The sequence below is a fragment of the Phyllobates terribilis genome, unplaced genomic scaffold (genome assembly GCF_046119375.1).
Source record: "Phyllobates terribilis strain yellow unplaced genomic scaffold, ASM4611937v1 Scaffold_3__8_contigs__length_932513732, whole genome shotgun sequence".
NCBI classification, from domain to species: Eukaryota; Metazoa; Chordata; class Amphibia; order Anura; family Dendrobatidae; genus Phyllobates; species Phyllobates terribilis.
In genome coordinates, this window is record NW_027362763.1 from 127,220,198 (window position 1) to 127,246,290 (window position 26,093).

Sequence of the window (26,093 nt, forward strand, 5' to 3'; positions counted from 1 at the left end):
TCCATAGAGTCTCCTGGCACGCCATATATGATTCTCTTAAAAAGCTTGGGGTAGGGGTCTAGGGGACCCTTTTATAGCCAAAATCACGGCCCTGTATCACAATACGTCACCTAGGCTGAAGATAAATGGAACTGTAGCACCCTGAGGGCTCGGTTGCTACAGAGGTATTGCACCTCACCCAGAGGTGTGATATCTCACTCTCAGGTAAGGATGGAGTGTGGATCAGGACCCGACATCTGCATGCATTACACCACATTGCCGTGGGGCAGGGCGACCAATATGCCTCTGAGATGGGCACGACAGTCCCTGTCCCTGGCTGGAGTGGGGGGAGGGAACACTGAGGAAGGGGAACCCTGCAGTGCAGGAGCAGGGAGGAAGCAGTTCCTGGGGGCATTGAGAAGGGAGTATAAAAGGTGGGCACCATCTTAGTTCAGTGCAGAGAAGTCTGAGCAGAAGTGGCAGGGAGCAGGGGCTCTGCATGAGCTCTGCTCCGGAGGCGGGCCTAGTAACAGAGGCCCAGGCCTGGAAGAGGGAGAAGGAAGGAAGAGGAGCGGAGAAGGCTCCAGGAACGAGGAATGAAGGGATCCCAGGGGTGCGGACGGGCGAGTCGCCACCGCACGCCCGAATCCACCTGCGTGGAGGGGTCAGGCCAAAGGGGGAGACCGGTCCCCGAAACTAGTGGAGGCAGGAAACGACCCTCAGCTAGAAACCGGAGGCTGTGACATTTTATGTGGCGCAGCCCCTCGCTACACCCGCTAGGAAGGCACCACATAGGGTCAGGGAAACTGGCGCCAAGTTTACCAAGAGGAGGCCCGAGGCAGCTGGACAGAAGGGTTGGTAAGAAAGGCCAGACAAAGGACACACAAAGGGGGTCCTGTGAAGCGCTCCAAAGTTATCTGGGAGTTGTCTGAGCCCCTCACCTGGTGAGCACAGTACGACGTGGGCAGCCGTTACCTGCAGACGTGGTCTGGATAATAAGAACTGTGAGTAAAGGCCCTGGACTGCATCACTGACTCCGTGTCGTTACTGCTGCTGCCCTGCACCATCACCCCCATCCTCCGCATACACTGCCCTGAGGCTATACTCCTCCCGTGGGGAGTTATGCTACGCTCTGCTGCACCCACAACACCAGCCTCAGCGGTCTGCCCTGCAGCGGCGGTTCACTCTGACCGCAATCCACGGGTGGCGTAGTCGGACATTTAAACATCAAAACCACATAAATAGTTCCGCCACTGGTTTGACCACCCTGAGCCACGGAACCGGGTCGCCGCCACGAAGACTACAACCACCAGCATCCACCAAAAAGGGTCCGGCTCCGGGTGTCCCAAGGCCCAGGGGGTGCATCAGAACATTTTCATCACCTTTCACAATCACCAATGGGACAAGGCAGGGATGTCCTCTGTCCCCTCTCTTATACATCCTAGTGACGGAGCACCTGCTCTCATCAATTCGCCATAACCCCAATATTAGGTGGATTGAGGTGGGAGGCACCGAGTACAAGTGCTCTCTATTTGCTGATGATGTCCTAGTATATATCACTCAATCACATATATCCATCCATGCTGTTATGGCTGAAATAGATCACTTTGTTACATGGTCAAATTTTAAAATCAATGCAGCGAAGTCTGAGGCCCTCGATGTCTCCCTCCCCAAATCCATATAGGATTCCATCCAGTCCAACTTTCCCTTTGCCTGGCCCTCACAGGGTATCAAATACTTAGGAATTCTTATTCATAGAGACCTCTCTCATCTATGTTATCTTAATTTTGGGCCCTTTATTGAACAACTCCATACAGACCACGGTTGGCAAGTTAGAACTGTAAGATTCACTACGTGAACCACTGGTGTTTTGTGGAAAAGCACATGTACACTGTGTTCCAAATTATTATGCAAAAAGTGTTTAGGAGTGATAAGGGAAGAATTTGTTTGTTTGTCAGTTAAACTCATTGATGGTGATGTGTGTCAGGGCTCTTTATATCACTGTAAGCAATTGCAGACACCTGTGCTAATTAGTTTGGCAGGTGTGTCCAATGAAAGGCAAGACTACTTAAGAAGGCTGTCTCACATTATTAAGCAACCTACATTTTCTGCCAAAATGGGAAAGAAAAAGGATGTGTCGGCTGCTGAGAAGCAACAAATTGTGGAGTGTTTAGGTCAAGGCATGACTACAATCAACATTGTGCGATGATCAGGATGAAGTGTCTTGGCAATCAAGAAGTATGTAGCTGATTCACAGTACACACGTGTGCGTGCTGATAAGGGCAAATTGAGGACTCTTTCCTACAGGCAATTACGTCAGGTTGAAAGAGCAGCGGCAAAAAAGCCTTGTCATAGCAGCAGACAAGTTTTTGAAGCTGCTTGTGCCTCCAACGTCCCCCGAACAACAAGATGCAGGGTCCTTCAGAAGTTTGCAGCTGTGCATACGCTATCTTGTCGACCTCCTCTATCCACTTCACACAAGCAGAAACGGCTCCAGTGGGCCAAACATTACATGAAGACTGATTTCAAAACTGTTTTGTTCACGGATGAGTGCCGTGCAGCGCTCGATGGTCCAGATGGATGGAGTGGAGGATGGCTGGTTGATGGACACCCCACGCAAACACGGCTACAGCGCCAACAAGGAGGAGGTGGAGTAATGTTTTGGCCTGGAATCATGGGGAGAGAGATTGTCGGCCCCTTTAGGATCCCTGAAGGCGCTAAAGATGAACTCCATAATGTATGTGGATTTTCTCAAACAGCACTTCCTGCCATGGTTCAAGAAGAAGAACCGTGTATTTCACAGCAAGATCATTTTTCTGCATGATAATGCACCATCTCATGCTGCACATAAAACATCTGCATCTCTGGCTGATATGGGCATAAAAGGGGACAAACTTATGGTGTGACCCCCATGCTCCCCTGACCTGTACCCCATTCAGAACCTTTGGAGCATCATTAAAAGGAGTGTCTATGATGGCGGGAGGCAGTTCACATCTAAGCAACAGCTCTGGGAGGGTATTCTGTCCTCATGCAAAACAATTGAAGCAGAAACCATCCAAAACCTGACAAATTCAATGGACGAGAGAGTTCAGAAGCTCCTTTCGAACAAAGGGTCCTATGTGAAAATGTAACATCACCTAGAATAAAGTTTTGAGTTGAAAACTGTTTGATTTCAGTTTCTAACAACCTGCTAATGCTTATAATTTCAAAAATGACCATTTTTTTGGTCTTTATTAAAATGAAAAGGTTGATCGAAAAGTTTGGGGGATCTAAGAGTGTGGCAACCCAGTAGTCATGATTACTTCGAATTCTGACAATATGAGGGTCATGCTGCAGGTAGTGCAGCAAGAAGGCACTTATGTGTCTTGCGCATCTCGGAGCCCCAAAATTATTTTCCGGGCTAGATGCAGCTAAAAATTATTATTAATTTTAAATCTGGTGAAGCTTTAGTATAGATGGCCTAATAGGATCAGTGCTGCACACTGCTACAAAGCCCAAATTATTTTCCAGTCAAGATACAGATAAACATGATTAGTAATTTTAAATCTGGTGGAGCTTATTATAGATGGACTAATAGAATCAGTGCTGCACACTGCTACAAAGCCCAAATTATTTTCCAGCCAAGATACAGATAAACATGATTAGTAATTTGACAGCTTAAAACGGTTGGTAGGGTGATTTTAACCAGTCATCAAGCTTTTACTCTCCCCAGGATGACACAGGGGTAGAAAAGTCGTTTCGGATCCATGATTTGTTCATCTTTATGAACGTGAGTCTGTCTACATTATCAGTGGAGAGCCGCGTGCGCTTATCTGTCAGCACACCACCAGCAGCGCTGAACACACGTTCAGACAGAACGCTGGCTGCGGGGCATGACAAGATCTCCAAGGCGTAAGTGGCTAGCTCCGGCCATTTTTCCAGATTGGAAGCCCAAAAAGAGCAAGGGTCCAGTGACACAGTCGTGGCTTCAATGTTTACTTGGAGATACTCCTGTACCATCGTCTCTAGGCGTTGACTATGTGTCAGACTTCTTGTCTCCTGTGGCCTTGCAAAGGATGGGCTAAAAAAGTGGTGAAATGATTCCACAAAATTGATGTTACCAGCAGATACTGTGGTTCTGTTACGGTTTGAGTGCTGAACACTTGACGGTCCCACGGTTGGCAAGTTGGAACTGTGAGATTCACTACGTGCACCACTGGTATTTTGTGGAAAAGCACATGTAAGATTCTGCAACAGTCTCTGCTGATACTCCTGCATGCGTGCATCCCTTTCTATGGCAGGAATAATTTCTGCAAATTTACTTTTGTACCGGGGATCTAACAGTGTGGCAACCCAGTAGTCAGGATTATTTCTAATTCTCACAATTCGAGGGTCATGTTGCAGGTAGTGCAGCAAGAAGGCACTCATGTGTGTTGCGCATCCAGGAGCACCAAGTCCCTGTTGTGTTGGTGGCGAGGTAACAATCATGCTTCCTTCCTCTGTCCTCTCCCCCCAACCTCGCACAACAGAAATGTGATCAAGGTCTCCCTCATCTGATGAGTCTTCCATCAGTTCGTCCTCCACTTCTTCCTGGGCTCCTGCACCTTCCTCACTAGTTTGGCTGCTACCATGCGCCCTGGTAAAACCATCTCCCCCACCCTCACATGCCTGCCGCCTTGGTGCTGCCGACCGTCTGGACCTTGCAGATGTTAGCCCTTCCGCATACAACTCCTCCTCCTCTACTTCCTCCACCTCCTCTTGTGCCACCACCTGACTCCGAATTCTGTTTAACATGTGCTCCAGCATGTAAATCACCGGAATAGTCATGCTGATAATGGCATCGTCAGCACTAAACATCTTCGTCACCATTTCAAAACTGTGCAGAAGGGTGCATAGGTCCCTGATCTGAGACCACTCCTCCAGCGTGATTTGCCCCACCTCTGAATCTCGTTGGCCCAGGCTATACGTCAGAACGTATTGCACCAGGGCTTGTCGGTGCTGCCACAGTCGCTGCAACATGTGCAGAGTTGAATTCCACCGGGTAGGCACATCGCATTTTAGCCGGTGAAGTGGCAGGCCCAACGACTTCTGTAGAGATGTAAGTCGCTGAGCTGCGGGATGCGAACGGCGGAAGTGAGCACACAGCGACCGTGCCCTCTGCAGAAGGCCATCTAGTCTGGGATAGTGGGCTAAAAATTGCTGGACAACCAGGTTCAACACGTGAGCCATACAAGGCACGTGTGTGACATTGCCCTGGCGGAGGGCCGCACCCAGGTTTGCAGCATTGTCGCACACGGCCTTCCCTGGTTTCAGGTCCAGTGGAGACAACCATTCATGAAATTGGTTCTCCAGAGCTGACCACAACTCCTCAGCTGTGTGACTCACATTTCCCAGACATTTCAATGTAAAAACCGCCTGATGACGTTGAGCCCTACTGCCAGCATAGTAAGGAGGTGTGCAGGATCCCTTCTGCGCAGTTAGAAAGCTTGTGGCATGACCAGACAGGCTTTGGGTGCAGGTGGAAGACCGAGAGGAGGTTGAGGAGGCAGAAGCAGTGGAGGAACTTTGACATAAAGAGGATTGACGCACAACTCGTGGGGACGGCAAGACTTGGACAGCAGCCCCTTGTCCTGCTGTCACCATAGTTACCCAGTGCCCAGTCAGCGACATGTAACGCCCCTGTCCATGCCTACTCGTCCAAGTGTCTGTGGTGAAATGCACCCTGTCACACACAGAGTTTCTCAAAGAAGCGGTGATGTTGTGTGCGACATGCTGGTGGAGCGCAGGCACACCTTTCTTTGAGAAGTAGTGCCGACTGGGCATCTGGTACTGGGGCACTGCGACGGACATAAGGTCTCGAAAATTCTCTGTGTCCACCAGGCGGAAAGGCAGCATTTCTGTAGCCAAGAGCTTGCAGATGGTGAAATTCAACCTCTTAGCTTTCTCATGGCTAGGAGGAAATGGTCTTTTACTTGTCCACATCTGAGGGACCGAGGGCTGGCTATTGTGCTTAGACGGGGTTGATAAGGGTGTCCCCGGCAAACTGCCGGTCTGTGAGGAAGATGCAGGCGGACATGTTAGGTTGCCTTGATCCAAAGGTGGTGCTATCGATGTCGGACAGCGCTCAACACCAGCTGGTGTTACCACCTCCAAAGAAAATGATGACCTGCCAATCACGCTGGCTGTTGCGGGTAAAGAGGTGGCAGGTCTGCGCCCCAAAACAGGTGTGACTGCTGTCCCCCCAGTCACAGAGGATGAAGAGGCCGCGGATGCACAAGATATGGCAGACGGTGGTTGGCCCGGCCGGCTAGGCCGCATTGTAGCACACTGAGCTTCCCACTGCAACTTATGCTTCATGTCCATGTGCCGGTTCATGCATGAAGTACCCAAACTATGTATTTTTTGGCCTCTACTTAGCTTTTGCTGACAAATGTTACAGATAACACGAGTTGGGTCATCTTTATCGATCTGAGAAAATGCCCAGGCTATGCAAGGCTTAGCACCCATGCGACCTGAAGAGCCACCACGACTTGTGGTGAGAGGCAGAGTTGTGTTTGAGGATGCAGTTGTTGACGTGCTTCCAGTACTACGTCTCTGTCCAGGAAGGCGCAACCTGACCTCGTCGTCACTAGCATCTTCCTCCACCTCCTCTGCTGACCTCATCTCTTGGCTGACTGTGGGTTGACAGTAAGTGGGATCTCCAACCTCATCATCATCACCCTGTGCGTTATCACACCCCTCGTCCTCAGAGCCAACCTGTTCCTGCCCTGACAAAAAACTAAAGTTGTCGCTCCAATCAGGTATTTGAGTCTTATCATCGTCTTCCTCATTGTCTCCACCAACAGGAGTTACAGTTTGGGAATGAGGGTCTACATTATGGTCAGAACCTTCTGCGTCTGGTCCTGGATCCGACTCATAAAGATTCTGGGCATCAGTGCAGATCATTTCCTCGTCTGGATTCACAGAAGCGCTGGAGTCGACCTCTGATTCCCAGGCTATAGTATGAGTAAACAGCTCTGCAGACTCAACCATCTGTTCTACCTCATACTCAGACGGGCAGCTGGAGATTTGGGAGCTGTGAGGAAGCAAGTGCGATTGGGGTGATACCTTTGAGGACTGGAGTATTTGTGATGTTGAAGTTGATGTGGAGGAGAGCCCACTTAAAGGAGCACTTGATATCCCTTGAAGCACCTGCTGTTTTTGTGCCTCATCTGGAATTTGTAGCGATTGGCGTGGCCGTAAGAAAGGGATCTTATCACATTGTCCGCTAAAAGAAGTAGACATTTTAGTTTGGCTGGAAGATGGTCTTTCTTCTGCAGATGTTACTGTTGCTTTAACACCTACCCCACGGACACAACCTTTTTTCCCCTTCCCAACACGCCTATTCCCCTTTCCACCAGCAGCAGGCCTTTTTCCACTCATTTTGGTCGTTAACTAATTCACAACTCTGGAGTTGTTTGCACAAAAAAACAATGGATGGGAAACGAGCAGAGCTGAGTGGCCAAACTGTGGTATTAGGCCAAAACTATTGGCTGGGTTAGATGCAGAAAAAAATTATATTCAATTTGCAACCTGATGGAGGTCTGTATAGATGGATTAATAGAACAAGTCCCACACACAGCTAGAAGCCCAATATTTTTTCAGAGGTGGATGCAGAAAAAAATATATTCAGTTTGCAACCTGATGGAGGTCAGTATAGATGGACTAATACAACAAGTCCCACACACAGCTAGAAGCCCAATATTTTTTCAGAGGTAGATGCAAAAAAATATATATTCAGTTTGCAACCTGATGGAGGTCTGTATAGATGGATTAATAGAACAAGTCCCACACACAGCTAGAAGCCCAATATTTTTTCAGAGGTAGATGCAGAAAAAAATATATTCAGTTTGCAACCTGATGGAGGTCAGTATAGATGGACTAATACAACAATTCCCACACACAGCTAGAAGCCCAATATTTTTTCAGAGGTAGATGCAGAAAAAAATATATTCAGTTTGCAACCTGATGGAGGTCTGTATAGATGGATTAATAGAACAAGTCCCACACACAGCTAGAAGCCCAATATTTTTTCAGAGGTAGATGCAGAAAAAAATATATTCAGTTTGCAACCTGATAGAGGTCAGTATAGATGGACTAATACAACAAGTCCCACACACAGCTAGAAGCCCAATATTTTTTCAGAGGTAGATGCAGAAAAAAATATATTCAGTTTGCAACCTGATGGAGGTCAGTATAGATGGACTAATACAACAAGTCCCACACACAGCTAGAAGCCCAATATTTTTTCAGAGGTAGATGCAGAAAAAAATATATTCAGTTTGCAACCTGATGGAGGTCTGTATAGATGGATTAATAGAACAAGTCCCACACACAGCTAGAAGCCCAATATTTTTTCAGAGGTAGATGCAGAAAAAAATATATTCAGTTTACAACCTGATGGAGGTCTGTATAGATGGAATAATAGAACAAGTCCCACACACAGCTAGAAGCCCAATATTTTTTCAGAGGTAGATGCAGAAAAAAATATATTCAGTTTGCAACCTGATGGAGGTCTGTATAGATGGATTAATAGAACAAGTCCCACACACAGCTAGAAGCCCAATATTTTTTCAGAGGTAGATGCAGAAAAAAATATATTCAGTTTGCAACCTGATGGAGGTCTGTATAGATGGATTAATAGAACAAGTCCCACACACAGCTAGAAGCCCAATATTTTTTCTGAAGTAGATGCAGAAAAAAATATATTCTGTTTGCAACCTGATGGAGGTCAGTATAGATGGACTAATACAACAAGTCCCACACACTGCTAGAAGCCCAATATTTTTTCAGAGGTAGATGCAGAAAAAAATATATTCAGTTTGCAACCTGATGGAGGTCAGTATAGATGGACTAATACAACAAGTCCCACACACAGCTAGAAGCCCAATATTTTTTCAGAGGTAGATGCAGGAAAAAATATATTCAGTTTGCAACCTGATGGAGGTCTGTATAGATGGATTAATAGAACAAGTCCCACACACAGCTAGAATCCCAATATTTTTTCAGAGGTAGATGCAGAAAAAAATATATTCAGTTTGCAACCTGATGGAGGTCTGTATAGATGGATTAATAGAACAAGTCCCACACACAGCTAGAAGCCCAATATTTTTTCAGAGGTAGATGCAGAAAAAAATATATTCAGTTTGCAATCTGATGGAGGTCTGTATAGATGGATTAATAGAACAAGTCCCACACACAGCTAGAAGCCCAATATTTTTTCAGAGGTAGATGCAGAAAAAAATATATTCAGTTTGCAACCTGATGGAGGTCTGTATAGATGGATTAATAGAACAAGTCCCACACACAGCTAGAAGGCCAAATATTTTTTCAGAGATAGATGCAGAAAAAAATTATATTCAATTTGCAACCTGATGGAGGTCAGTATAGATGGACTAATAGAATGATGCTATGCCCAAAAGATTTTACTTCACTAGGTGCAGTAAAAAAATTGGTATTCTATACACAGGTGGTATATCTTGCAACACAGATAGGCTACTCCACTGACTAACACACTCTGCAATAGGCCAAAAAGGATTAGCTTTGCTAGATTCAGCCAAATGCTGTGAAAAAAACTTGCACAGCACTGGCACAGACCTGCCTGGCAAAAACTGATAGGAACTGATGTAACCTAGTCCTGAAAAGGACTCCAATTACAATTAGTCTTTACTCCCACAATCTATCTATTTAAGAGCACAGACCTGCCTGATAAAAGTCGTAGGAAATGCTGTAACCTAGTCCTTAAAAGGACTGCAATCACAACTATTCCCTACTCCCAAGCTATCTGTAGATTTGTGCGAAAATTGGCTTGAAATTAACAAGGTATAGCGCACACAGCAACAGTGGTGCCGTCTAACACGCAGCTGCAGCAGTGAGAAAATGGTGGCGACGGGGAAAATGGCTTGGTCTTATAGGGCAAGGACATGTGACATACACTGCCAATGACACATGCCCTTGCTTGTGTGAAAAAAAGCACTTCGCTCCGTGTGTGCGCTGCTGATAGGCTGACAGATTGCACCTCCCCACTGCAAATGCGGGAAAGAGAAAAAAAAATGGAGATCTTCATTGTTCCTGCAGAGATCCATCCCCTGCCCCTCCCCCCACCCCGCTGTACACTCAAACTGCGTATTAACATTAATTTTCATCATTACTGAGAAAAAATCCAGTTATGATTTTGGTGCACGAACAGTTATCGAACATAACCTCGAACAGCCGAATTTTTCTCAAATTGTTCGTGTTCGCCGAACGGCTCGAACACCGCCCAAAACAGCTCGAATTTGAGATTGGCGAACAGTTCGAGTAGAACAACGCTCATCTCTACTCCTTACTCAAGCAGCAGGCACAGTTAAGAGGCGTACAATTTTTTCAAAAGAAAAGTGTTCCATCCTAGCATGCTCTGGGATCACAAGGATATTGGACTTTTGCTGCAAGTCAAAGCTCCTAGTCAAGATTAGCAGATCTTGCCTAGGACTGCTGGAGGTTCAGGTAATTTGGAAAAGAACCAGAAAGGGCTGTGTTTCTCTGTAACGGGTCTGGGAGGTGAAACCTCTGGGCAACTATACAAGGGGGCAGTCCTTGTAAGGAAGCGGGTGGCTCCCAGGGAAGGCGGGCAGGTAGTCACGGCTAGTGATGGGGACAGTCTCTGGGTAGAAGGGCAGGAGGTCACGGCAAGTGACGGGGACAGTCTCTAGACAGGCGGGTGGTCACGGCAAGTGACGGCAGAGCCTCCAGGTAGGCTAGCAGGCAGGTAGCAGGTGGATGCTCCCAGGTGAGCGGGCAAGAGTCTCTGGACAGGCAGGTGGTCACAGCACGTGATGGCGGAGCCTCCAGGTAGGCTAGCAGGCAAGTAGCAGGTGAGCGCTCCTAGGTGAGCGGGCAAGAGTATCTGGACAGGCAGGTGGTCACAGCACGTGACGGCGGAGCCTCCAGGTAGGCTAGCAGGCAGGTAGCAGGTGAGCGCTCCCAGGTGAGCGGGCAAGAGTCTCTGGACAGGCAGGTGGTCACAGCACGTGACGGCGGAGCCTCCAGGTAGGCTAGCAGGCAGGTAGCAGGTGAGCGCTCCCAGGTGAGCGGGCAAGAGTCTCTGGACAGGCAGGTGGTCACAGCACGTGACGGCGGAGCCTCCAGGTAGGCTAGCAGACAGGTAGTAGGTGAGCGCTCCCAGGTGAGCGGGCAGGCTGGTCCATAGACAGACTGACAGGTGTCGGAAGGCAGACCGTCGGACCGCAGGCTTGCAAGCAGGTAAGCGGATATCAGGCAGGTATCAAGCAGGAATCTGGCAGGTGACTGGCAGGTAACAAGCAGGAATCTGGCAGGTAACTGGCAGGTAACAAGCAGGAATCTGGCAGGTGACTGGCAGGTAACTGGTAACGGGACCTGAGGGCTGAAGCAGAGTGAAGGCTTTGCAACAACATTGCTCGGGCACCTCCATTTTGGAGGAGGTGCCTTATATATGAGAGGTCCTCCGGCAATTGGCCGGGGACTCCTTAGGACGGAGCGCGCGGTCCCTTTAAGAGAGGGGGAGCGCGCGCGCGCCCTAAGCACACTGCCGGGGAAGGAGCACGTGCCGGAAGCAGCGGAGAGAGAAGCGCTGGAGGACGCCGCGCCTGGAGCGGGGAGGTGAGAGGGACGGCGTCTCTGCCTAGTACGGGGCAGAGACGCCGATGCTACATTCTCCTTCCTCCTAACAAGGAAAATTTTCATAAATATCAATTTAAACTTGGCTCTACATATGGGGATAGCTCATGGGATTTCCAGGTTAAAATTTTAAAGGGAAAACTCCAGTAAGTCTAGAAGAAATGGTACATTTTCTAAATAGATACCCTAATGGGGAGGCAGCTAGGTTGCTACTAGAGGGATTCAGTTGGGGTTTAGAATTTCTTCTCTTGAGGTCAAGGTTCAGATATCTAAGAAGAATTTGAAATCTCTTTTGGCATATCTGTCTGTAGTGACAAAATAGTTAAACAAAAAGATTGGGTTAGGAAGGATGGCTGGCCCCTTTGTACCGCCACGATTGGACAATTTGAGTGTTTCACCTTTAGGAGTAGTACCCAATAAAGAGCAAAAAAAAATTCAGCTTATTCATAATCTTAACTTCCCAAAGGGCTTTCTGTTGAATGACAGTATTGGCTCAGAGCTTTGCTCACTTATACAGTATATACGTCATTTGATTAAGGATTTGGGTGGGTTAAAAGTATGGGAAGGGAGTCCTATGGTAAAAACTGATACACTGCATTGGGATTGCATGAATTTTTTAGGTTGTTATTGACAGGGAGGTTTTTTTTTGAGGATAGATGTTTGACAGTAGGTTCTTCCCTATCGTGTTCTTATTTTGAATTATTTGGTACATTTTTAGAATGTGTAGTTCAGTATGTTTCAATGTGGTCCCCCTTCATCCATTATTTGGATGATTTTTCTCTATAGGCCCAGCAGTGTAGTTCAATGCTGCTACACCTTATGGAGACAATGGTTCGAATGTTTGGTGAGCCACTACCATTGGATAAAATGGAAAGGTCAATCTCGGTTTGTTTTTTAGGAATAGTCATTGATACAATCTCAATGGAATGTAGGTTGCTGATGGATAAATTGGAGGGCCTCTGGTAGGAAGTCAGAAGGGTAATATCTAATAAAAAATTAAGTTAAATTCAACCTGTTTTAGGGAAATGTAATTTTGTGTGTTGTGTAATGCTGATTGGTCAGCTTTCCTGTTTTCGGCTAGTGCGGTGTTGGATTTATTTTTTGCAAAATATAATGCTAGGTCGATGTTGATGCAATTAGTGCAGGACAAGATAGATTTATATAGTGGCAAGGTAGAAGTCAGACTTGGTGCTTCTTTGCCAGTGTAGGGTCCTTGCCGAAAAAAAGGAGAGAGGAAGGGTTCGTTATAAATCTGACATTACTTAAACTTTTTCCTATAGTGGTTGCTTTGACCACTTGGGGGACATGTTCAGGAGCAAAAATATGTTTTCATCATGATAACTTGGGTGTGGGGTCAGCAATCAATTGGTTGTCAGCTTTGTTGCCTCGGTGGTGATACTATTGTAATATATTGTGTTGCTTTTTTTGACTCTGAATGTGTGGCTGAGGTGGCTGCTCCTGTCCCAGAATTGTATTACTGATGCCATATCTCATTCACAGTGGGATGTCCAAAGAGAAGAGTATTAGGCTATGTTCACACATGTTGGGTTTTTCAGCATTTTTTGCTGCAGATTTTTATGCAAATTTTCAGCTGCGTTTTGCAGTACCAGCAAAGTCTATGAGAAACCAAAATTCTTTGTTCACATATCTTGTTTATTTTTGTTGCGTATTTTGTGACTTGGTTGAGTTTTTTGGAAAATAGACATGTCACTTCTTTCAGCATTTTTTCAGCATTTTTCACTCATAGGAAGTAGTGGCTAGTGAAAAAACGCTGAAAAAAACATGATGTGTGAACATAGCTATCAGGTTTTGCTGAGTTTTTAGTGAAAATAAGAAGTTACCACAGTATGTGAAACTCATTTAGTTTTGTGATTTTACCATCTTGTCTTCATCACTGAGATGGTTGTTCATATTAGTACAGTGTAATTAAATTAGTGATGTGTACAATGTAAACATTAGCTGAACTATGTGTGAGATTGAACAATACATGTGGCCCAGGCAGGTGTGAAATTGAACAATGCCCTAAGCAACTCAATGGCAGACTCCATAGTGTGAAAGTAAATAGTGTGGGGCCCCATAGCAGAAGCTCTTATTGCCCCCCCCCAAAAAAAAAATAATAAACAAATATTTGTCTGTGTCACAGAAGAGCAGATCTCACAACATTCCAGCCTTTACTTAGTAATTTTCCTCCTGCTGAAGTCCTAGATTCCTCTTTCATTTCCCCATAAAGTATAATGCCAATAAAAGGGCCCCCCAAACACAGTATGATACCCCTATGGTGCATTCCTGCACATTAACCTCTACATGCACAGTATAATGATCCTATTGTACCCCATTTCAACTTCCAAGGCAAAGTATGGCGACCCTAGCACAGTATAATCCCCCAACTGTGACTCCCACACAGCCCTCCATACAGTATAATGGGCCTACATACAGTATAATGGCCCGCACTAACCATCCAAACAGTATGATGGCCCCCACACAAACCTTCACACCGTATAATTGCTTTCATACAGTATAATGGCCCACGACATAGCCCTCAAAATATTATAATGGCCTCACATAGCCTTCCATATAGTATACTACGCCACCCATAATCCTCCATATAGCATAATGCACCCCCCATAAGCCTTCATATAGTATAATGAACTTCCCATGGTCCTCCATAGAATATAATGCACTCCCCATAGTCCTCCATACAGTATATTACACACCGCATAGGGTAAAATGCAGCCCCCATATAGTATAATGCACCCCACAGTCCTGCAGTATTATGGGCACCACGTACTCACTGATTTTAAAATACCATATATTATAAATAAGCCGACCCGAGTATCGAGGCCCCTAATTTTACCACGAAAAACTGGGAAAACGTATTGACTCAAGTAGAAGCCTAGGTTGGGAAATGCAGCAGCTACTGGTAAATTTCCCCATCCTGGTATGTATGGCTCCCCTCATCCCCCAATCCTGGTACGTATGGCACCCCTCATACCCCAATCCTGGTACGTATGGCACCCCTCATACCCCAATCCTGGTATGCATGACACCCCTCATCCCCCAATCTTGGTATGCAGGCACCTATCATCCCCCAATCCTGGTACGCATGGCTTCCTCATCCCCCAATCCTGGTATGCATGGCCCCCTCATCCCCCCACTCCTGGTATGCATGACCCCCTCATTCCCCCAATCCTGGTATGCATGGCCCCCTCATCCCCACAATCTTGGTATGCATGGCCCCCTCATCCCCCCAATCCTGGTATGCATGGCCCTCTCATCCCCCCAATCTTAGTATATATGGCCCCCCTCATCCCCCCAATCCTGGTATGCATGGCCCCCCTCATCTGTCAGCTGTCTACAAATATGTCAAGGGCTGTCACATTGTAGAAGGATCATCTTTATTCTCATTTGCACAAGGAAAGACTAGAAGCAATGGGATGAAACTAAATGGGAGGAGACACAGATTAGATATTAGAAAAAACTTTTTGACAGTTAGGGTGATTAATGAGTGGAACAGGCTGCCACGAGAGGTGGTGAGTTCCCCTTCAATGGACGTCTTCAAACAGAGGCTGGACAGACATCTGTCTGAGATGATCTAGTGAATCCTGCTTTGAGCAGGGGGTTGGACCAGATGACCCAGGAGGTCCCTTCCAACTCTACCATTCTATGATTCTATGATTCTATGATTCTATGATCCCCTCAATCCTGATATGCATGGCCCCCTTCATCTCTCAATCCTGGTATGTATGACCCCCTCATCCCCCAATCCTGGTATGTGTGGCCCGCTAATCTCCCCATCCTGGTATGCATGACCCCCTCATCCCACCAATCCTGGTATGTGTTGGCCCCTCATCCCCCCCAATCCTGGTATGTGTCGGCCCCCTCATCCCCCAATCCTGGTATGTGTGAGCCCCCTCGTCCCCTAATCTTGGTATGTACGGCCCCCTCATCCCCCAATCCTGGTATGTGTGGCCTGCTCATCCCCCAATCCCGGTATGCGTGACCCCCCTCATCCCCCAATCCTGGTATGTGTGGGCCCCTCACCCCCCCAATCCTGGAATGTGTGGGCCCCCTCATCACCCAATCCTGGTACATATGGTACCCCTCATCCCCCAATCCTGATACACATGACAGCCCTCATCTCCCAATCCTGGTACGTATGGCACCCCTCATCCCCCAATCCTGGTACATATGGCCCCCTCATCCCCCAATCCTGGTATGCATGGCCTCCTCATCCCCCCAATCCTGGCATGTGTGGGCCCCTCATCCCCCCAATCCTGGTATGTTTGGCCCCCTCATCCCCCAATCCTGGTATGTGTGGGCCCCCTCCTCCCCCAATCCTGGTATGTGTGGTCCCTTTATCCCCCAATCCTGGTACGTATGGTACCCCTCATCCCCCAATCCTGGTACACATGACACCCCTCATCCCCCAATCCTGGTACGTATGGCCCCTTTCATCCCCCCATTTCTGGTATGCATGGCCCCCTCAACCCGAAATCCTGGTATGTGTGGGCCCCTCATCCCCCCAATCCTGGTATGTGTGGCCCCCTCATGTCCCATTTCTGGTAAGCGTGGCCCCCTCATACCCCAATCCTGGTATGTGTGAGCCCCCTCATCCCCCAATCCTGGTATGTGTGGCCCCCTCATGTCCCATTTCTGGTAAGCGTGGCCCCCTCATACCCCAATCCTGGTATGTGTGGGCCCCCTTATCCCCCAATCCTGTTATGCATGGCTTCCTCATCCCCCAATCCTGGTATACATGGCCCCCCTCATCCCTCAATCCTGGTATATATGGCCTTCTCATCCCCAATCCTGGTATGTGTGTCCCCCTCATCCTGGTATGTGTGAACCCCTTCATCCCCCAATCCTGGTATGTGTGGCCCCCTCATCCCCCAATCCTGGTATGAGTGGCCTCCTCATCCCCCAATCCTGGTATGTGTGGGCCCCCTCATCCCCCAATCCTGATATATGTGGCCCCCTCATCCCCCAATCATGGTATGTGTGGCCCCCTCATCCCCCAATCCTGGTATGTATGGCCTCCTCATCCCCAAATCATGGTATGTGTGTCCCAATCACTTTACACATAAAAAATAAACACATACTCAACCTTTCTTCCTCACTTCTGCTCCAGCGCTACATCCTGTCTGCCAGCAGCTCATGTCGGCATCTGAGCAAAGCGAGCTCGAAGATGCCGAGGTGAGCTGCTGCTGCTGCCAGCACATTCACTCCTCTCCACGCCGGGACTATGGGCGTGGAGAAGCGTGAATATGCATTTTGTTTAGTAGCGGGCACCGTCAGCAGGACCCGAGGCTCAGCGCTCCTCTGTGCCCGCTACTAAAGAGAATGAATATTCTCTCTCCCCCCCCCCCCATGGGAGCGGAGAAGAGGGAATATTCATGTTCCTTTACATGAATGTTAATGTATGTAACTGTTACACCTGTCCGAGGCATCCCGGACTCTGCTTCCTTCACATTGGCCCTTTGCCCTCTGTTGTGCTCCAAGTTGCGTTTTGCAAATTTTCCAGCATTTTTCAATGACATCCTCTTTCTTAACCTACTTAAGGCCAATTAGGACACACACCTCTGTGTTAGAATTGAGTTTCTAGACTTTTGTTTGGTGTACTCACCCTTCTGTCCATACTGTGCTTTCACTTACTTCCATTGCTGCTGACTTCTACTGTACCTGTCCTGCTGCTCCCAAAATTCCTGAGTGTGCCAAGTCCCTGCTTTCAATGTGCCTTCCTGCTATCCGCAACAATGCCACCCAAACCTGAGGGTTAGAGGATCCACCTCACCAGTTGAGCCTAAGCAATAACTTAACTCTTTTATCTTGCAAAGCCAATATAATGACCCTCAATTCTGCACTCTGATGACCATCGCAAAGAGCAACAGTATCTTAGATTCCCGGTTAGCAAAGGCCATTACATTACAGAGGATAAGTAATTAAAGGGGGTAGAAAACAAATTATCACCTATCTACAGAATAATCTACAGATTAATCAGTGGTAGTCCAAACACTTGAACGCACACTGATTGGCGGATTGGGGTACTTTTATCCTTGTTATTGAAAACAGCCTATAGAGCTTGTAAAATTTCTACTCATTCATTTGTGTTGAGGTAGGCACGGGAAGCGGTTTAAGTAAAACGTCCAGGCTGGTTTATTAAAACTTCATGACTCCATATACCATGCCACAAGCAAAGGAAATAAATGGCCTTACGTGCAGGCAAAACAAAATAAACAGTTCAAATAACAGCACTTTAGTGATAGTCCAGTACAGTCAGGCTGGATAGCATCCAGTATACAAACTTAGTCTGGAGGCAACACACAGGAAGCCTTCTTACCTCTGCTTACTGTGTGCTAATGATACAGTTGGACTTCCTTATATCCACCATACCACGGATATGTGAGCAGCCAGTCCCACCCATCTCTCTGACTGCTTGTAAACCCATCCCTTGACAACCAGTACTAACCCTCTCAGCACTATACGTGCTGGAGCTTACTTCCGGGCTTACATCACTGAGGACAATTACCTCTGTGATACATATCTCCCAACAATGATGTGTCCGGCAGCCATCTTACAGGCTGGGCTCTACTTTGCGTAGCAGCCTCATAGAGAATGAATGGAGCGGCGATTGGTCATCTGACCTATCATTCCATTTTCAATGGAAAAAAAAGTTCCCTGTTCTGCCAAGTGATCAGGGTCCCGCCAAGTGATCAGGGACCCAGTCAGTAGCACAACTTGAAGCTAATGGTCCTCAATGCAAAAGCTCCAATGGGGCCCCCAATTATTGCAAACCTTTAAAGAAGAACTCCATTCAACATTTTTATCCTCTTAATATATTGCAATCATCATATTACATAGCACTGTGTACTTACAATTGCTCATTTTGCCTTTCTACCTTTCTTTTCCATTAGGTCTATGACATCACATGATTATAAACTGACTAGCTGAATCCTTCTAAGCTCTATGTAGAAATAGGAGGTCAATTTTCCCTGCATGGCTCATGAATCACAGCAAAAGTCCTTGGCATGAGGGAGCAGCTGGGTCTGGAGTTGAAGAAGGGAATAATAAATGCAGGGACAAGAGACTTCCTGTTTTTATGCAGAGCAGAGAAAAGAGAAGAATTAGCTAAGTAGAAAGGCAAAATGAGCAATTGTAAGTACACAGTGCTATATAATATAGTGATTGCAATATATTAAGAGAATAAAATCTTTGATGGGAGTGCTTCTTTAATAGTATTGGTCTTTCCATATAGGCCAAAGGAACTTTTTGGGCCACTTAGGTTTCAGGACCCGGTGCCATTGCAGCCCCTGCACCTATTGTACTTACACCCCTGGTCCCAGTGGTTTTATTACTCTCATGGAAACTAGAATTTCTATAAAAAATGAAATAATTTTAGACTCCGGTCTTCTGTGTTTTGTCCACCATAATAGATTTAGTCTCCCAGCAGAGGAGCAGAGGTTATCCAGTGACCCATAAAAAATATCTAATAACAAATGCGCTGCCTGAATTGCACACTTAGAAGAGAACGGCATTTCTGGACTCCCGTCTCATAAGACGTATTGTATTGCATTACCGTTTGAGTATAAAGTGCTACAGTGAAAGGTATATTTGTATTCTGATTGTGTCATTAGTCTGATAATAAAAAACATAACCAGGCTTCTGAAATTTGTCAGCTACATGCGCGCCATGCAGAATAGCAACGAGGCTGCGATGAGCCGCTGCAAAATTATACTGCAGAAACATAAAAATGAGGCCGGCCAGGAGAAAATAAACATTCCCGGGAAATATTTAGCATATCTACTGAATAATCGGACTATTCAAAGCTGCGTTTCTGGAAAATTGAATACAGAAGCAAGCTACGGCGGCCATTACCATTACACGAAGGGCTACCGAAAAACAATTTTACTTATTAAGGACACAAACTAGATTGGTACTTAACCCTTTCCCGCAGCAGCCAATTTTCATTTTTTTCTTCTGTTTCTTCTAACAGCCAAAACTTTTTTTTATTCTTTCGTCAACATTGATTTGGGCTTGTTTTTTTGCAGAATAAGCTGCAGTTTTGAATGACACGATTCATTATACCCTACAATGTATTGAAAAACAAGAAACAAACATTCCAAGTGCGGTGAAATGATGAAAAAAAAAATCTGTATTGTTTTTTTGAATTTTGTTTTTTATGGCATTGATTATGTTTTAAAAATGATCAGGCAATATAATTATTCATGTCAGTATTATTATGGTGATACCAAATTTGTATTCTTTTTTTTTTTATACTTTAATGGTTGCAAAAATTCTGAACTTTGTTAAAAAAAAATTTGGTTTGTGTCACCATTTTTTTGGCATACGGAATTTGTTATTTTTCCATTGGATGGACTGTGTGAGGTCTTGGTACTATTTTGGGGCATGGACATGTCTTTTTATAAGATGACCAAAAAATGCCAATTAAAGCATTTTGATTTTCTTTTTAACAGCGATAATTGTGCAGGATAACTAACTCTATAATTTCATATATTGGACTTTTATAGATTCAGTAATTCCAAATATGTTTACTTTCTTAATAAATATCTTTATTTTTATACTGGATGTGTGATTTAAACTTTTATATATTCATTTAAATTTTTGTATATTTTGAAAAAACTTTTTTATTAACTTTCCTTGTTTTTTTAGCTCCTTTAGAGGAAGAACTTTAACCTTGCATGTACTGTTTGCTGTAAACTTTAGTATTGTAGTGAGTAGCATAATAGCTATGGGCTGGGCTTCATTGAAGTACAAAGATGGCAGTGACATGACCTTTCCATAGGCCATGGAAATTGGCACACCAGCACACCACAATATCCAGTGCACAGACCAATCACAACCACTTAAAGGGAATCAGTCAGTAAGATCAAGGGTCTTACGCAATCTATACGTATGGGCAAGTAAGTCATGGGAAGCTGAATAAAATGATAGCTTAATATGTGCAATCCAATGTGTTATTTCAAAGGAATCCGTGTTTTTCTTAATATGTAAATGAGCTGTAAAGATCTATGGGCTGGACATAGATCTCCCTGAAAATCTGTCTCCAGAGCTTATTATAAATGAAAGGGGACATTACCAGTGTGAGACATGTAATGACTGACAGTCTGCTCTCATAATCATACACAGCTCTGCAGTGAGATCAGAGCTAACGCAGCGCAGCAGAAGTGAAGTTTGTCTCATTACAAACACATTTGCAGCTGCAGTTTCTTCTCATAGTGTTTCAGCTTCCATCTCACAGGCAGCCATTGCTAGGCCTCTGGTTGCCAAAGCATTTCTTTGTGCCCTGCGACATACTCACTTTGCAAATCCATGTAAAATCAGCATTTTTTGGTCTAGCTAGAGCCAAAATTGTAAAATGATCACTTCAATATCAGCCAGGGAAACTTTACATTATACATGGATTTTCCAAGTAAGTACACCTGCCTTATCAGGTCAAAGAGATCTATTTAGTAATGTAAACAGTTTATATTTTGAAATCTGATGACAGATTCATTTTAAAGAGGACCTGTCACCAGATCAAAAGTGCCCAATTTTTGCTCTTGTTTTACTCCTGCTGCTCCTGCTGAGTAGTCCATTTTTTTCTTTTTTTACAATCTGCCTTACATTTCCAGAGATATGAGCCTTTTCATTTAGTCCTAATTTTTATGACCTTTCCAAGGAGGCATGACTCGCAGGATCCTCGGGGGTGCGCCTTTAGGCATTTTTGCATTATTACCCTGTGAGCCAGGCCCATGTAAAGACCATAAAAATCAGCACTAAATAAAAATAATTTCAGGGGCGCAGCGGGAATAAAAAATGGGCACAAACTTGCCACTTTTGACCTGGTGACAGGTCCGCTTTAGGACGTCGGGTATAAATGCACTGCATATGCACTTCAGATTGGATTATTGTCAGGAGATGAGTCTAACTGATATTTTCAGCAGATCTTGATGCATTTGCTCTTAAGAACTTTGACGATGATGGTTCCTTTAATTTGCTTGTGTTTGCTGTCAATAAGGTTTATGGGCTGATTTATTGCAAATTCAGCAAATAGAATATAGGTATATATAGCATAAGTAGCTGAAAGTAGAAATAAATAAACTGTTATCTACTCATGCTACATTGAATCCGCAAAATCTTTAGGTCCTTAGCAAAACTGATCAGAGTTTTATATATGTTGATTTTGCAAATCAACTTTAAAGTGGTTGTCTAGGCTAAATACAATTTTAACCCCCAGCTCGGATTCTGTGAAAATTACAAAATGTGCCATAGTCATATGTTGCCACTCCCAGTGTATCCAGCTCATGTTACTCCATGGTTTTCACCACAAGTGATGCAGCAGTTAGGTGACTTGAACACATAAAACACCTAATAAGGGGAATGTAGTCCAATAAAAAAAATATTGTAAATGTCCCATTGAACCAAGAAAGCTGAATTTGAATTTTGCCCGATCCACTCATGTCTAGTTGCAATTCCTGCCTCGGCTTTTATAAGGGCTATTATAGTATGTGCTGTACTGTGCAATAGCTGCATGGCATTATTGAGAAGCCCACGCTGTCACTCCTGAGGTCACGTGAGCCTTCTCTGAATTATGTAAAATAGCGGCAAGAAGTTTTGGCCAGTCATGTGAAGAAAATCGCAAATTGTTTAATGAATTTCCTAAAATTTGATGCAAATTCAATTCACATCAAATCGATTCAATCATCTCTAGTTAATATTATTATGCAAAAGAGAAAATGTCCAGCTCACCCGCATATGATCTCAAGTAGTTTGGAGCAATGGAAGCGTCTATGCCTAAACGCAGTAAATTCAAGGTAAAGAAGGAGAGGTCCAGCATCACAAACATGCATTTTTTTTTCTTGTGGATAAGTACAAAAAAGACATGCTAACAAGATTAAAATATCATAACAGATAAGTCCTTAAAGCATCAACGCGTTTTTGGTGCGTGACACCCTTAATCATGAAACATGATGCACGATTTTTTTGTACTCAACCACAAAATAAACTTTTGCATGTTTGTGAAGCTGGACCTCTCATTCTTTTCCCTACTATTATTATGCACTTCAGTATTTTTCCTGTAAACTACCAATAGCCCAGAATGACAAGACAAGATATGATATCAGTTTCTAGATCCTTGGATTGAAAATGCTCCAGAATATAGAATCAGTATCTTTCAACAGCAAGTACACATGGCATCTTATACAGTCAACTAGGACTCTACTCTATATTGATGAGGAACAATAACTTTGTCTACAAATGCATGCCTCTGGTTGCTATTTCAAGGCAACATAAAGGGACGATTTTGACTTACAAGGTAGCCACCTATAAGTGTGACTAACTGGACAGTTCTCTTCTTTTTGATTTCTGGTTTGCCTGACCATCCAGACATGTTGGAAACAGTTCAAACAATTTCTCTGCACAGTTGGACTCCTAGCTACCTTCTGTGCAGAGAACTGTAGCAAAGTTGCTGAAAAGATCTGTTGGAATTCAAATTCGCCGGCTTCCCTGAATTTGCCCCCAAAGTTTGATTTGTGGCAAGTAAATTCACTGAAAAGTGCATACCTAAAAGGCTTCTAATTGGCTGGAAAATATATGTATAATACTCAGAGTTCCCCTTGGAGTCTATTGAACCTATTTGAGCTCTATAATGTAAACTCAGACTTTTTAATGTCCAAGTGACCTCAACTTATCCGGCTAGGGGAAAGTGTATGCTAAGCACCACAGCAGCTTATTAACCACGCACAGCAGTTTAAGACTTTCTAGTCTGCTTATATTGTATAAACAATTAAAAACATTATCCCTTTTTGCGGTAGATCCTTGCCTTGTTGTTGATTATACACAGGCAATACAAACGGAAAAAGCCATGACATTTCCATACAGTTGGGTGCAAAAATTATCCTTATTTGGGGAGTATCAAAAGCTAACTACTTTGCTAAATGAATAAGCGCCATCCAAAAGTTATCCCTTTAATTAAAGAGATAAAACAGGTATACTGTTTTGAATGAGAAAAGTTATTGTTTCTCAACTAGGATTGAAAAAATATCCCTTTATTGTTGTCTGCAACTATTTTGGTAATAAAAAAAATATATTAGGCAATTACAAAGGATTTTTAGCAAGGCATCAAAAACGTAACCTCTTTTTTAGGGAAACAAACAGGTGTACTGTTTTAAAACTGAAGAAGCTATGGCTTTTCGTGAGCAAGCCTTTACAAAAATTAGCCCTATTTTGTGAGCTGTTTCATGTTTGAGTACCCTTAAAACAGTACATTTCCCATCATCAGTACTATTGTCTAGCACTATGAAACACAGTATGAAGTCAAGAGATGTGCAGCTGGCATGCCTGTGCAGTGTGAGACATGGCAGCAGCAATATAGTATAGCACTTTGAAACATAGTGGGGAGCAAGGAGCTGTGTGGCTGTGCCTTGACTGCAGCAGGAGCAGAAATGTAGAGAGTTAGGGTGGAGCAGGCAAGAAGATATGTGGCAGTTTAGGGCCTGTAATGGCAGCAGCAGTGCAGTCTAGCACTATGAAACACAGTGGGCAGCCAGTAGATGTGAGGCTGGCATGGCTGTGCAGTGACTGTGCAGTATCTGCAGCAGGAACAGCATAGAAGAAAGATAGAATTAGTCAGACGAGGTGAAGTTTGGCAGTTTATGGCCAGCAATAACAGTCCTGGCAGCAGCAGTACTACAATATAGATGCCCAGCTGAGTGTGTTCCATTGACGCTGGCAGCAGTAAAACGTTGTAGAAGACAGTTAACGAACAGTCAGTCAGTAAGTCAGATTGTATGGCCAATTTAATCATTAGCATCAGTCATCAGTGCTGGAAAGCCTGCACAGATCCATACTTGATTCATATTGACAAGTGTTAGGTTTCCCATGATTGTGGTGGATAACCTGGTCCTTTTTAGTCTGACAAATCTACCGGTCACACTAAATACCCTCTCTGACATGACACTTGTCCAATTTACTGACCCAGAAGTCCATGCAATTGGGTAACAGACTAACTGCCTGAGAATAGACATAATTTATTATAAGAAAGCAGGAGGTAGGGTCTTGGAAGGCAGATATGTGTCACCTAGGTGGTTGGCCTCAGTGGTGTAAGTCCCAGGAGAAAGTGGACCAGTAACAATAGGTTACAGAGATGGTTTAATTTTTGACTGGATTTTGGATCCGGGATTTAGGAGAGACCAAAAGAGTCTGGGTGGAAAAGGTCTCTACTACACTCCAATCTGGGTCTTACAGGTCGTAAAAAAAGGCAGCTGGGTTAGCTTAGCAGTGTATGTTGTGTTGGAGCTGAAGATAGGCTGTTCATGGTTGACTTATGCTAGAGACTTAGAAATACCTGTAACATCAAGTTGGTGAGACAGTTTGCCTATCCCAGAGAAATTACTATTTTGTTATTCATTGTGTTGAAGAAAGGACTGTTTTGTTATTCATTTGTGCTGAAGAAAGTCTTTTTTCATTTTGGAGCTGTAAAGTTTATTAAGGACAATAACCTTTATTCTGTTTGATATAAAAACCCTGTGTCTGTGCGTATCCATATGGCGACCAGAGTGCTGAAACACCCACAATTGGTGTTTGAATGTGGGCATGAAGTCCCAAAGAGCACAAATTATTACAGTTTAAAGACTGAATGTCCCGGGTAAAAGCAGTTACAGCATTGAAAATGCAGTCTGGAAGCATGGAGGAGCTTTTTTAACAACAGGTCCAGGCTAATCTGCAGTTGCAGCACCAGCAGTAATTGCAGCAGCAGCAGACCCACAAGAAACCAACAACTTCCTGATCCAGCAGTTTCAACAGCAGTATCAATAGCAGTTTCAGCAACTGCAGCAGATGCTCTCTTGACAGAAACTGTCTGAGCCAGTGAAAAGGCACCTCCCACCAGCCAAAGTGAAGGTATCCGTGTGAAGCGAACAATACAGGACGTCTTTCAGAAAATGACTCTGGAGGACGCTGTCGAGGCTTTCCTGGCTGTCTTTGAGATGGTGGCAGGCAGGAAAAAACTGCCTCCAAAGCAATGGGCATAACCCTGGCAGTCAGAGCACAACTGATGCATCTCTGGAGCTACCAGAGGGACATGCCTCTCAGGTCCCAGACATTAGGCCTACTATACCTGGTGCAAAAATGGCTGCAGCCTGAAACCTGCTCTCCAGCACAAAGGGTGGAAAAAGCAGTGATGGACCGATGTATCCACTCATTACCCCAAAGTCTGTGCAATGCTGGGTAGCCCAAGGAGTTCCCCAGAATGATGACGACCTCGTGAGCCTTGTGGGAAGATACTTGGCTGTGGAGAACTCCCTGAACAGTCAAGGGAGCCTGGGGTCTCCTTTCTGGGTTTCCCAAAACAAAGGGCCCAAATCCATGTCTGGGGGGCACCCAGAGAGCCAGGAGGGTCAGAGCCAGGTTCAAGGGGTGAATCTCGTACCATTGTCTGTTGGAGGTGTCATGCCCCAAGTCAT